The sequence below is a fragment of the Triticum aestivum genome, chromosome 5A, assembly GCF_018294505.1.
Source record: "Triticum aestivum cultivar Chinese Spring chromosome 5A, IWGSC CS RefSeq v2.1, whole genome shotgun sequence".
In the NCBI taxonomy this organism is placed as follows: domain Eukaryota; kingdom Viridiplantae; phylum Streptophyta; class Magnoliopsida; order Poales; family Poaceae; genus Triticum; species Triticum aestivum.
In genome coordinates this window covers 644430445-644445890 of record NC_057806.1, presented here as the reverse complement: position 1 = coordinate 644445890, position 15446 = coordinate 644430445, and positions in this window count along the sequence as shown.

Here is a 15446-nt window from a genome sequence, read left to right as displayed (position 1 = left end):
TGCCACGCTCATCGGTCTCCCCGCCCCAACCAGCGCGCCGCCTCGGCCGGATCCGTCGGGCGCCGAATCCTGCACCGGCGAGCAGATGAGCCGCCTTCCCCGCACCAGCCCATCTGGATCTGGCCGGGGCTGCCCCCGCGCCCACCTCCCCTTCGCCTTCCTCTCGAGTACCCCCTCCTCCCCCTTCCTTCTACTCCGTCGGCGAAGAAAAAGGCACGGCCACCGAGGTGCTCCACCACCTGGCTCCTTCCTACGACCTCCCGCTGCGCCACGGCATCCGGAACCAATCAATTGCCTTCCTTCTCCACCGCCTCGACCTGCTCCCCCGTGTGGCGGCCACAGGGGGTTGAGATGGCTCCCGTCGGCAAGAGCGCGTCGCCCCACTCCGGTCTGCTAAGGTTGATCACTTGAGCGGATCCAGGCTGCTCCTCCCCTTCATCATCTCTAGTGCGGGAGGGTGTCGATGCAGCTCGTTTCGCTGTGCTTGCAGTTCTTTTTTCCCTTTGTTTTCCATTTTTAGGGAAAGTTCATCACGCCGGACTGCTCAAGGATTTTGTTTTTGTATAAAAATGTTAGAAACATATATGCAATTTATTTGTAAACTGAGGGCGGTGTGGGGTTGACTTCTTACTTTGTTTTGGATGGAATTTTTGTCAGTGCAGTACAGTTTTTGGCTCACTGTGTGGTATAGAAACTTTTGCATTTCACGGGCTCATCATGGGATGACGAAAAAAGATATCTCCACAGTTTTGTCTACGGTCCAGTTCCGGCAGCTCCTCCCGTGCAACTCGATTTGCATAGGCACGCGGTTTGGTGTCTCGTCCCGTGCAGCTCAGGTTGTGTAAGTGTGCCGGTTGTGCCCGCGGTTTGATGTGTGTGCATGTGAGAGTGGGTTGATATGTGTGTGAGTTTGTTCTGCACAAAAAACAGGACGTTTGGGAGTTAAAAAAACAAATGTAGTTTACTTGTAAATAAAACTTTTGTTTTTGAGTGGTGGTTGTGTTGTTATTTTAGGCACATGTATATGAGTTTGTTAAAAGAAGCAGCGCATCTGGAATTGTGTTGGGGTTCGTTTTTCTCAACCATGTGGTTCGCTTTCTCCGTCTGTGTAGATGTCGCTACCAAAAGACCCAAAAACTACAAAAGCGAAAAATAAATCATGCAGTTCATTTGACCATTTGATGAAGTGCGTTTTTCGACCTGAAGTAGTCGCTATTAAATGCATATGTGGTTCACTTAGTAATACAGAAACAAAAACATCTCAAAAGAAGCTCGCTTCTTATATTGGATGTAGTTCACTTGCTCGATCCCTGTGGTCCACTTGTTAGAAAAAAAGTCAAAGAAAACTATTTTTTATAAAATGACGAAAGAAACCATGAAGTTCACTTAACTGTTTGATGCAGTGCGGTTTCTGGTCTGAAGCAGTGCGTTCATGTGTCTCATGCAGAAAACACGACGATTTTGGTCGCGGGAAAAACAGAGTGTTTGTGTTTTGGTATTTTTAAAATTACTCTTAAACCATAAGGAATTAGAGAGCATGTTCTACATGAAAAAGTTGCGCCTCGTAGATATCTTTCCAACGCCATATAATTTGAATCATTCCGATCAGCGGTTTGTAAAAAAATTCGCGAAAAACGGCCGCTGTTACTCGTCGTCCACCGCACGATTTTCAAAATTAACTTAAAACCATAAGGAATCTCAAAAATATTTCAACATATGAAAGTTGCACCTCGTTCGTAGATTTCCAACAGCGTATAACACGCCTCGTTTTGACAAACGGTTCAAAAACTGCAGCGAAAACAGTACCGAAAATTTTAAAAAACTAGAACAGAATTCCGCGATTTAGTAAATTTGAAACTGCTTTTAAACCGTAACGAATTAGAGAAAGATTTATATATGAAAAAGATGCGCCTCGATGATATCTATCCGACGGAGTATCATTTGCTTCATTCCGACAAGCGGTTTAGAAAAAAACGCAAAAAAAACACTCGCTGCCACTCGTCATCTGCCGCACCATTTTCAAAACTGCTCCTAAACCGTGTGGAATCTCGAAAAGTGTTCAACATGTCGAAGTTGCGCCTAATCCATAGCTTTTCAACGGTATATTACACGCCTCATTCCGATAAACGGTTACAAAATTAGAGCGAAAACAGTATCGAAAAAATAACGCGTGCAGTTTTTTCCGACGAGAAGTTCACGTGTGAGTACTGCAGCACACTTGGTTCAAAGAATGACGTGCACTTGCGTTCAGCGCGCAGTGCGGAACTGGTGTGCAGAATAGTTATTCTGCTAATATTAGCAGAATAGACCGTCTATATATATATAATTCCTCAATTATTCATTTTCTTCAACTTTGCATTGTCTTCACTGCTTCCGTCGTTTTCAAAGAACATTCGAAGATTCTAAGATATTTAGCTCACACCGCAACTTGCTAAATCTCTTCTCATCCAAGGGCTTTGTGAAGATATCGGCTAGCTGTTCTTCAGTCTTCACATGCTCAATAGAAATGTCGCCCTTCAACACATGATCACGAAGAAAATGATGACGAATCTGAATGTGCTTTGTCTTCGAGTGCTGAACTGGGTTGTGAGCAATCTTGATGGCACTCTAATTGTCACAGTAGAGAGGCACATTCTTCATGTTGACGCCGTAGTCCTTAAGAGCTTGCTTCATCCATAGCAATTGGGCACAACAAGAACCAGCGGCAATATACTCAGCTTCAGCAGTAGATAGTGATACGCAGTTCTGTTTCTTCGAGGACCAACAGACCAAAGATCGTCCGAGGAAATGATAGGTACCAGATGTTGACTTGCGGTCCACACGATCACCAGCATAGTCAGAGTCAGAATATCCAACAAGATCAAAAGCCGAGCCCTTGGGGTACCATAATCCAAGTGTTGGTGTGTGAGCTAGATATCGAAGAATATGCTTCACAGCCTTATGGTGTGATTTCTTCGGTGTAGCCTGAAATCAGGCACACATGCAAACACTAAGCATTATATCTGGCCTAGATGCACATAAGTACAATAAGGAGCCTATCATGGAGCGGTATACCTTATGATCGAAGTCAATACCATTTTCATCAGTGCATAGATGGCCATTTGTGGGCATAGAAATTTCGAGGCCTTTGCAATCTTGCATGCCAAATTTCCTCAGTACATCCTTGAGGTATTTCTCCTAAGAGATGAATATGCCATTGCGTTGTTGACGAATTTGAAGACCTAAGAAGAATTTCAACTCTCCCATCCTAGACATTTGGTATTCTTCACTCATCATATAGGCAAATTCATCACTATAACGTTGGTCAGTACAGCCAAAGACAATATCATCAACATATATTTGGCACACAAACAATTCACCATCATAAGATTTAGTGAAAAGAGTAGGGTCGAGTGAACCGGGTTTGAAGCCTTTCTTCATGAAGAGTTCCTTCAAGGTATCATACCAAGCCCGTGGGGCCTACTTGAGGCCATAGATGGCCTTGTTGAGTCTGAAGACTTTGTTAGGATTCTTTGGATCTTCAAACCCTGGGGGTTGAGCAACATATACTTCTTCCTCAAGCTTACCATTGAGGAATGCACTTTTCACATCCATTTGATATAAAGTGATATCATGATGGTTAGCATAAGCAAGTAATATGCGAATAGCCTCAAGTCTAGCAACAGGTGCAAAAGTTTCATCGAAATCAATTCCTTCAACCTGTGTGTAGCCTTGAGCTACAAGCCGTGCCTTATTCCTCACCACAAGGCCATTTTCATCTTGCTTGTTGCGGTAGATCCACTTTGTGCCGATGATATTGTGCTTGCGACGATCTGGACGTTTGACCAGTTCCCAGACATTGTTGAGCTCGAACTGATGTAATTCTTCTTGCATGGCCTGAATCCACTCAGGCTCCAGAAATGCTTCATCTACCTTAGTGGGCTCTGTAATAGAGACAAAAGCATACTTCCCACAAAAGTTAGACAAATGTGAAGCTTTTGAGCGTGTGAGAGGACCTGGCGCTTTGATGTCATTGATGATCTTTTCAACTTGCACTTCTTTTGCAATGCGAGGATGAGCTGGTTGTCGTTGAAGAGTTTGATCAGCGTTTTCTTCAGCACCATTTTCTTCAGGTGCATTAGCTCGATGTTCTGGAATGAATTCTTCAGCAGATTCTTCAGTAGGAATGACATCCTCAGTAGCCTTGAACTTGATAGTTTCCTCAGGTGCTGGTTCATCTATCACAGTAGGTAGGTGCTCTCTTTGCGAGCCATTAGTTTCATCGAACCGCACATCTATAGTTTCAACAATGTTGTGAAGAACGTTGTTGAAGACTCTGTAGGTGTGCGAGTCCTTTCCGTAACCAAGCATAAAACCTTCATGTGCTTTCGGTGCAAATTCTGAGTTGTGATGAGGATCTCTAATCCAACATTTAGCACCGAAGACTTTAAAATAACTTACATTGGGTTTCTTATCAGTGAGGAGTTCATATGCAGTCTTTTTGAAGAATTTGTGAAGATATACTCTGTTGATGATGTGGCACACAATATCAATTGCCTCAGTCCAGAAACGACGAGGCGTTTTGTATTCATCAAGCATAGTGCGAGCCATCTCAGCAAGAGTCCCGTTCTTGCGCTCCATGACGCCATTCTGCTGAGGAGTGTAAGGAGCAGATAACTCATGAGTAATACCAAGTTCATCAAGATAGTCATCGAGACCAGAATTCTTGAACTCAGTGCCATTGTCCCTTTTGATGTGCTTGATCTTCACACCAAAGTTGGTTGAAGCCCTCGAGGAAAATTGTCTGAAGACTTCCTGCACTTCATGTTTGTAAGTAACAAGGTGTACCCATGTGTAGCGAGAATAATCATCAACAATAAAAAAGCCATATTGAGATGCTTCATTTGAAATAGCAGAATAATGATTAGGACCAAAGAGATCCATGTGAAGCAATTCAAATGGGCGAGTGGTGGTCATGATAGTCTTCGCTGGATGCTTGGCCTTCGTCATCTTCCCAGCTTCACAGGCTCCGCATAGGTGATCCTTGAGGAATTTGACATTCTCGATGCCAATGACATGCTTCTTCTTCGCAAGCGTGTGAAAATTCCTCATGCCTGCATGACCAAGTCGTCGATGCCAGAGCCAGCCTTCTGAAGCTTTTGCAAGTAAGCACACGGCTGGTTGTGGTCCTGTAGAGAAATCAACAATATACAGGTCTCCTCTCCTAAAGCCTTCGAAGACTTTGGAATTGTCAGCTTCCATAACCACAACACAACGGTACTTGCCAAAGACAACAACCATATCAAGATTACAAAGCATTGAGACAGACATAAGGTTGTATCCTAAGGACTCAACAAGCATGACTTTGTCCATGTGTCGATCATTTGTGATCGCAACCTTACCTAGACCCAATACCTGACTTTTGCCTTTGTCAGCAAAGATGATATGCTTCAAATGCGATGGAGATAATGGAGCATCCATCAATAGATTCTTGTCACGAGTCATGTGGTTTGTACATCCACTATCGAGGACCCACTCAGTGGCTTTGGGTTGATCATCCTTGGCACCCTTTGCCATGAAGCAATAGGTGGGAGCGTAGTCATCATCCCCTTCATCAGCTTTGTTAGTGAGGTCATTTTCTTCAGTGTTGAAGATAGACTTGCTGACGAATGCAGTAGCGAGAGCTAGGCTCGCCACTCCGGATTCGGACTCCTCAGATGACTCCTCTTCCTCATTTTCTTCAGATTCAGCCTCAAAGTCCATTTCCTTGCCAATGAATGCCCTGGCCTTCTTAGAGCTGCTCTTCTTGTGATATGAAGGCCTTGAGGATTTTGATGATGAGGATTTTGTGGATTTCTTCTTTTTCTTCGCATCATCAGAACTGTAATCCTTGTATTTCTTCTTCTTTGATTCCTTTTCCCATTGAGGACAATCTTGAATGTAATGTCCAGGCTTCTTGCATTTGTGGCAGAGCCTCCTCTTGTAGTCACTGGATGAGGAATCACTGCTCCTTGAGGGTCTTCCAAGGCGATCACGTCTTGAGAACTTTTGGAACTTCTTCACAAGCAGAGCCAGATCATGGCTTAGTTCTTCAGGATCACCAAGGCTGCTACCAGAGTCTTCATTGGACTCAGATATTGCCTTGGCCTTCAGTGCACGTGTTCTGCCATAGCTTGAACCATAGAGATCTCTCTTTTCAGCAAGTTGGAACTCATGAGTATTTAGCCTTTTGAGAATATCAGCGGGATCAAGTGACTTGTAATCAACACGTTCTTGTATCATCAATGCCAGAGTGTCAAATGAGGACTCAAGCGATCTCAGCAATTTCTTCACCACCTCATGGTTGGTGATGTCAGTGGCACCAAGTGCTTGAAGCTCATTTGAGATGTCAGTGAGGAGATCGAAGGTTTGTTGAACATTTTCATTGTCGAGTCTTTTAAAGCGGTTGAAGAGATTGCGAAGAACATCAACTCGAGAGTCGCGCTGAGTTGAGACTCCTTTATTCACTTTGGACAACCTGTCCCAGATAAGCTTCGCTGTCTCCAAAGCACTCACTCTGCCATACTGTCATTTTCTCAGATGGCCACATATGATATTCTTCTCTTGAGAGTCGAGTTGCTTGAATCTCTTCACATTAGCAGCATTCAGAGAAGGTGTGACTGAGGGAACACCATTTTCCACAACGTACCAGAGATCGTTATCAATTGCTTCAAGATGCATTCGCATCTTATTCTTCCAGTAGGGATAGTCCGTCCCATAGAAGGTAGGACACCCAGCAGAGACCTTGATCATACATGCGGTTGACATAACTAAAACTCCAGGCAGTTAAACCAAAGTCACACAGAACAAGGGAGTACCTTGCTCTGATACCAATTGAAAGTGCGTTATATCGACTAGAGGGGGGTGAATAGGCGATTTTTATGAAATTCTTCACTGAGGAATTTGTCGGTGAGGAAATTCCTTAGCGAAGAACTACTAGCAGCGGAATAAGTACTCAACAGTAAACATAACAGAATACAAGTATAGTCATCATGATGAAATGAAGACAGGCACAGAGTACAGGAAGCGTAAGAACAGGTTAACACAAGATGAAGACAAACAGACTGAAGAAATTGAACTGAGGAAATTGAGAAAGTCTTCAGTCAAAGTCTTCAAACACAGATATGAACAAGTACACAACTCAATTATGAGGAAATGGAAGAGTTGAGGAAATGGAACCAGTGTGCTTGGTGAAGACAATGATTTGGTAGACCAGTTCCAACTGTTGTCTCAGTTGTACGTCTGGTTGGAGCGGCTGAGTATTTAAACTCGAGGACACACAGTCCCGGACACCCAGTCCTGAACACGGAGCTCAGGACACCCAGTCCTCACCGTATTCTCCTTGAACTAAGGTTACACAGACTTCGTCCAATCACGATAAGTCTTCAGGTGACTTCCAAACCTTCACAAACTTGGTCACTCGGCGATCCACAATTCCTCTTGGATGCTCTAGACCATGACGCCTAACCGTCTGGAAGAAGCACAGTCTTCAAGGGTAACAAGCATCGGATCCACGCAGGATCAATCTCTTCAGTGATGCTCAATCACTTGGGGTTTGTAGGTGTTTGGGTTTTGGGTTTTTCCTCACTTGATGATTTTCGCTCAAAGTCCTTGGAGGATGGGTTGCTCTCAAATGACAAGTGTCAATTTCTCTCGGAGCAGCCAACCAACTAGTGGTTGTAGGGGGCGGCTATTTATAGCCTAGGGAGCAGCCCGACATGATAAGACATAAATGCCCTTCAATGATATGACCGTTAGGTGGATAGATATTTTGGGACAGCTAGCGCATAGCACAGCAACGGTCGGAATTTTGAGTAGCAAAATCCTCACGGCTATCATGTTCCTCACTGTGTAGGAAATCCGCACTGGCGAATTCCTAACTCCTCAGTCAGGACAAATTCCTCAGAGACCAGAAGAACTTCGTCTCTATCACTGAAGAAATTGACTGAACTGTATGAGATTTCCAATGGCTTCACTCGAAGGGATTGGTAGGTGTAGGATTTTGAGTTGAGTATCACATGGAAATTTTTCCTTAGTATTTCCTCGACCCCCTTTAACAGTACGGTGTTTCCTATGACTCAAGAAAGAGAAAATGAAACTACAAAAACAAAAGTCTTCACGCTTCATGTTCCTCGAATGAATACCAAGTCTTCACGGTCACACCAATTTCTTCACTTTCAAAGTCTTCAGAAAGTCTTCAGAGATCCAAAGTCTTCAGTCGAAGAACTTCATTTTTAGGGGTCGACTTTCTCTGTAAATATCAAACTCCTCATAGACTTATAAACCTGTGTACACTCACAAACGCATTAGTCCCTTAACCTATAAGTCTTCAATACACCAAAATCACTAAGGGGCACTAGATGCACTTACAAGATGCTTTTAAATTGGTCTCGCATAAAACAGAAACTCTCAACTACCATCTCACATTATAGATTTACATCTCTTACCCCTGCCAATCTGCCAGTTCTTTCTCTTGTGCTACAATGATGAGAAGTCAAGCTACTGTGGAGCTGCTACTCGTCGCGTCTTGGAAAGACCTGAGGCCCTCCGAGGCCATGATGTACTGGCAGCGAGAGGGCACTTACACAAATCTGAGAGGAGACACTAGTAGAAAACAGGGCTTTCGTTCGGCCAGAAAAGAGCATTAATCCCGGTTGCGTTACGAACCGGGACTAATGTGAGTATTAGTCCCGGTTCAAGCGGCGAGGGCACCGTACATGCATTACTCCCGGTTCAAATGGAACCTTTAGTCCTGGTTGGTGCCACGAACCGGTACTAAAGGGTGTGATGCCCATTAGTACCGGTTCGTGCCACGAACCGGTACTAATGGTGCAATTTTCAAATCCTACCCCCCCCCCTCGTGTATCGCCTTTTCAGTTTTGTAAAAAGCAAAAGAAAATGATAAAAACTTCAAAAGTTAAAATCCTTCGAGATGTAGTTATGTTACCACATCTACTAGTTAGGAAAATTTAAAAACTTAAATTTGGACATGTTTTGCAAAAAGTGTAGGGAAAATGTAAAACGACTATAACTTTTGCATACGATGTCAGAAAAAAACATATAATATATCAAAATGTTTAGCACGAAAATCCACATCCGATTTTGATGGCCTGTGGCCTGTTTGCAAATTTTTAGAATCCTCAAATTCTAAAAAGAAAAAATTTATGCTCAAATTTCAGTTTTTTTTGAATTTCTGTTAAATCTGGTCAAATTATGGTCAAACTACTTATTCAAAAAGTATTAGTGTTACTAAATAATTATTCAAGAATATTAGTGTTACTAAATAATTATTTCAGTTTTTTTTGAATTTTGGTCAAATCTGGTCAAATTATGGTCAAACAATGGTCAAAGTACTTATTCAAGAAATATTAGTGTTACTAAATAATTATTTCAGTTTTTTTGAATTTTGGTCAAATCTAGTCAAACTATGGTCTAATTATGGTCAAACTATGGTCAAACTGTGGTCAAACTACTTATTCAAGAAATATTAGTGTTACTAAATTAATATTGTTTTTTAGAACAATAGTTTCAAACTCAAACAGTGAAATGTGTGACTTCATGCTCAAGCTAAATTCCTAAGGGTTAATAGGATTGACATCTTATTATTGTCAGGAAAACAACAAGTGCAGACTTGGAAACGAGGGAGAATAGAACCCGAAAGTTAAGCGTGCTCAGGCTGGAGTAGTGAGAGGAGGGTGACCGTCCGGGATGTTAGATAATTTGGAATGATGAGGGGTAATTAGAGATTAGAGGTTAAATTGAGCAGTGATAAGGGGTGATTAGAGATTAGAGGTTAAAATAATTCAGAAATTCAAAATTCAAAAAAAATCAAAAAAAACAAAAAAATTCCTTTAGTGGAGGGCCTTTAGTCCCGGTTCGTATAAGAACCGGGACTAAAGGGGGAGGCTTTAGTAACGACCCTTTAGTCCCGGTTCCAGAACCGGGACTAAAGGCCCTTATGAACTGCGACTAAAGGCCTTTTTTCTACTAGTGAGATGAACTTTTATAGAAAGTGAAAGGGAGAGGGGAATCCTATATCATTCTCATTGCATGGTAACGTATACCATCTAGGTATCAAATTCTCAACAAAGGTTGCACACAAGAAGGAACTTTGAAAGAAAATTAAGAGCAAGTCTTACAGGTAGCAGAGAGGCACTTTGATTAGGGCGACTTTCACGTCATTCATATCACTTGAGAATTAACCTAACCACTCATCGATTTATCTAACATTGAGCTGATTATCCCTATGATAAATTGGTATGAGAAATTTAGCAAATCTACCGATATAGCTGCTCATGCTTCATGAAAATTTTCTTCTCTTCTCCAATGCGCCCTCTATGAGATTTGCCTGAAGTCAAACTTCGTAAAGTTTGACCGACATTATAGAGAAAAAAATATCAGCATTCACAATACGAAATCAATATAATTACATGAATCATGAATTTGATTTTCATATTGTAGTATAACTTTAGTATTGTAGATGTTGCTATGTTTTCATATAAATATGGTCAAACTTTACGAAGTTTGTCTTCAGACAAACCTTATATACGGAGGGAATACATACATCACATCATTAGCACTCTATACTTGGAGCAAGATGACAAATAGATAAAAAGTGCAGTATCATTTTATTTTCATTTTTAACACTGGAACTTTGTGAAAACTGGAATGGTTTCTCCAAAAAAAGAGAGGATAAAACTGGGCCGGCTAATAATTTGGGCCATTGGTTGGGCTATCTGAAGTGCAGGAGGCCCAATTTTTAGCCTCTTCCTGTGCGCCTCAGGGTCAGCAGCAGTTCCGGGATTAGGTGGCGGAGCTGCTGGCGGCGACCGAGCCTTCTCCTCCGGCGGGTTCACAGTGTGCCGCCTATTCAAGGTGCGAGGCTTGCCGCTTGTCCGACGACAATGCATGCATGTTCTGCCACAACCCCGGCCCACCACCGCCGCCGGCAGGGAAGAGCTAGCTCATCTCACCACTGTGAGTGGAGAATGTCTTCTGAACCATGGGAGCAGACAGCTTAATTCCTGAACCTATTCTGCTTTGCTCTGTTTTGACAGAACAGAGCAGAATGATTCCTGTGATGTGGCCAAATTAAATGTGGCAATGCTATACATACTATATACTTGCTGTGGATGTCATTCAGTGTGCAGTTTGATCCGTTAATCTTTGGTTCTTTTCCGACTCTTCAGTTTTGCCTCAAGTTTTTGACTGCTCCACTTTCAGTTTAACCAAATGTTTGAGGTTGTTTCCTTTTTTAGATTCCACAGCCTAACTCATCAGTTAAAGCAAATGAGTGCTCAATTTTTTTAGTTCTCTGAACTTCCTGTCTCTGAACATACCTGAAGAGATCGACATCTTCTCTGAAGAATTCGACAGCTACTGTCAAGACGCGAACCGCAACGCTGCCAGGGAGACGGACGGCTGGGATGCGCTCCAGTTATGAAAGATGTACTTCATACTTTCTGTTGATGTCAGTGTTAATCATTAACTTTTGGTTTTGCCTCAATTTTTTGACTGATTAACTTTCAGTTTAACCAAATGACTAGTCAGAGCTTCGTTTTATGCTTGCAAGTGATGATCGTTGTAATTTCTAGGCTCTGGTTTCCAGATGCTTCAGTTTTACCTGTATGTTTGACTGGTTTAGTTTCAGTTAAATCGAATGAGTGCTCAAATTTTCTTGTTTCAGTACACTAGTTCTCTAAACTTCCTGCCTCTGAACACACCTGAAGAATTTGACACCTTCTCTGAAGAATTCGACAGCTACCAGTTCAAAGATCAACGCCCCTCAAAGACCAAGGGCTCCCCTGTTCACTATTCGACAACGGCTATGGCTGACTGATTTTTTTTTGAAAACACACAGTTAACTGAAGTTTAACTGATGTAAGCTTCAGTTAACTCTTTATTTGCGGGGGTCAGTTAACTCTGTCCCCTGTGTGTAATTTCAGTTCCTCCTACTTCCACCATAGATTATATGTATCTAGTGCTAGAACTAGACTAGTTGGTAGATCATATCGATCGCCATGAAGTAGACTACTTGGTGGATTGGGTTATCATCTTCTTCTCCAAGTATTATTCAGTGACTTTAATCTGATTTCTACAATACATCTTCCCTCCTTCGATACCAATAGTATTTAGTTCGTGGGTTCTGACGCTATATATCTCGAGTTTGGAGATATAAGTTGGAAGATCAAATCACTCTCGTATATTGATCAAGTGTTACAACAGAGGTTTATATACACCGGGCGCTGCCCGAGTCATAAGGCACGCAGGCCTGTGATCCTAAATACATGGGCATGCAAGCCAACATGTTACAACACAACTCAAACCCCCCCTCAGCCGGAACTCCATTGGCGTGGACGTTGAGGCTGGATCGAAACTCGTGGAACACCAGAGAGGGAAATCCTTTTGTGAACAAATCAGCAAATTGGGAGCTCGAAGGGATGTGCAACACGCGGACGTGACTGAAGGCAACCCGATCACGCACAAAATGAAGATCGATCTCAATGTGTTTAGTGCGTTGATGTTGGACCGGATTGCACGCAAGGTAGGAGGCGCTGATATTGTCACAATAGACGATTGTAGCACATTGTGGTGGACACTTGAGTTCGTGAAGGAGTTGGCGTAACCAGCAAGACTCGGCAACGCAGTTGGCCACACCACGATACTCGGCCTCCGCACTAGAACGAGAAACGGTGGCTTGGCGTTTGGAGGACCAAGATATGAGGTTGGAACCAAGGAAAACACAAAAACCCGAGGTGGATTTCCGTGTGTCAGGGCAACCTGCCCAGTCCGCATCCGTGTATGCGATGAGTTCCTTGGAGGATGACCTGTAGAATTGTAAGCCATAGTGGGAGGTGCCTTGAAGGTAACGGAGAATTTGTTTGACGAGCTGCAAATGAGTATCTCATGGTTCATGCATAAAGAGGCACACCTGTTGGACGGCATATGAGATGTCCGGCCTGGTCAAGGTGAGGTACTGAAGAGCGTCGGCTAGGCTGCGATAATATGTGGGGTTGGAGAGGAGCTGACCATGAGTGAGAGACAACTTAGAGCTCGTGTCAATGGGGGTGGAGACAGGCTTACAATGGAGCATGTTGGCACGCTCAAGAACCTCCAAGGTGTACTGTTGCTGGCTGAGAAAGAGCCCCGAGGAGTTCGGGGTGACGTTGATGCCATGAAAATGATGAAGAGGCCCCATATCGGTCATGGAAAACTCGGACTTGAGAGCCGAGATGACGTGGTGTAGTGTTTGGGGAGAACTGGCTGTCAAAATGATATCATCGACGTACACGAGTAAGTAAGCGATGGAGGTACCATGATGAAGTATGAACAAAGATGTGTCACTCTTGGAGCCATGAAAATCAAGGGTGAGAAGGAATGCCCGAAAACAAAGAAACCACGTGCGAGGAGCTTGCTTGAGGCCGTAAAGGGACTTGTGGAGGCGGCAAACATGATCCGGACGGGCAGGGTCAACAAAACCAGCTGGTTGAGAACAGTAGACGAGCTCATTGAGATCACCGTGGAGGAAGGCATCCTTGATGTCCATTTGGTGAATTGGCCAGGAGTGAGTGGTGGCAATACTCAGAACCACACGGATAGTAGCTGGCTTGACCACGGGATTGAACGTCTCATCATAGTCCACACCCTCCCGTTGAGTGAACCCGCGAAGCACCCATCGAGCTTTGTACCGTGCCAAGGAGCTATCCATGTTGAATTTGTGGCGATAGATCCACTTCCCCGTGACCACATTAACACCTGCAGGCTTAGGCACCAAAGACCACGTAGAGTTATTCATTAAAGCAGTATACTCATCTAGCATAGCTTGTCGCCAATTAGGGTCTTTGAGGGCTGATATGTAGGTGGGTGGAATGGGTGAGATGGAGGTGGAAGTGGTGTCGGCAAGGAAAAGGCGCCGGGGCATGAAGAATCCACATTTTGTGGGCGTTGTTAGGTGGTGCAACAGGAACGACATGAGGCAGGACGTGGTGTGGAGGAGTGCATGGGGGCGGGGAACCCGAGGAGGATACAGTGGGGCCAGTGGCAGGTTGATCCGATCCGCGGGGCGCAGGGAGCAAGGAGGATGCGGGCGCAGTGGGGCTGGCAGGTGCGGCAGAGGCGGATGGGGATTGGGTGGAAGTGGACGCGGTCGGGGCGTGGTGGACCCGCTGGAGCGGCCCGTAGGGCGAGGGCACGTGGTGGAGCCAGGCGTGGGGGGCGCGTCACGACGAACGTGCGTGGGCGTGCATGGGGAGGTGGGGCCTGGTGGATCTGGCCGATCCGGTGGTGGATCCGAGGAAGCAGGAGCTGCCAGCGGTCTGGAAGGGGAGATTCGGTGTGTGGGATCGTCTGTGGACGTGGGGGTGTGTGGCTGGGTGTATGGGAAACACGTTTCGTCAAAAATGACATGGCGAGAAATGATAACGCGACGCGAGTCCAGATCAAAACACCTATACCCCTTGTGCTCGAGGGGATACCCGAGGAAGACGCAGCGGACAGAGCGGGGAGAGAGCTTGTGAGCCATGGTAGAGGTGGTGTGAGGGAAGCACAAACACCCAAAAACGCGGAGATGATCATACGTGGGATGTGAGCCATGGAGAAGGTAGTGTGGTGTAACACGGGAAATAAAACGTGAAGGGCGCCTGTTGAGTAGGTATGTGGCCGTGTGAAGGGCTTCAACCCAAAAGGGCGGGGTGAGATTGGCTTGAAAGAGGAGGGTATGTACGATGTCATTGGTTGTGCGGAGGAGGCGTTCAACCTTGCCGTTTTGTGGTGACGTATGTGGGCAGGAGAAACGGTAAGCGATGCCGTTGGAGGAGAAGAACGTACTGAGGGAGGTGTTTATGAACTCACCACCATTGTCGCATTGCATGGCTATGATCACTACGTTGTATTGGGTGTGGATAAAGGAAAAGAAGCGTTGGAGAGTAGTGGATGTGTCGGATTTTTGTCGTAGGGGAAAGGTCCATGAGTAGTGGGTGTAATCATCCAACACAACAAGATAATATTGATAACCCGAGAAACTTACAACTGGCGAGGTCCACAAATCACAATGTATGAGATCAAATGGTGCAAAAGAGTGACTACAAGAAGAGGGAAAGGGGAGCCGAGGCTGACGGCCGAGCTGACACGTAGTACAAGGTGTATGAGCCTCCTTATTACAATCGGGAAGAACAGTTTTAGCTAAAGTGGAAAGAGTATGAACGCCGGGGTGGCCGAGCCGACGATGCCATAGGTCAGGTGATGCAGTGGCAAGGAGCGCGAACGCCGAGGACGCCTTATTGCCAACGAAGGGGTAGAGGTCGCCGTTGCTAATGGAGATCATGAGAACCCGCTGCGTTCGAAGATCCTTCACAAGAAAACCACAAGGGTAAAACTCAGAGGAACAAGAATTGTCTCTAGTGAACTTGCGAACGGAAATGAGGCTGGTG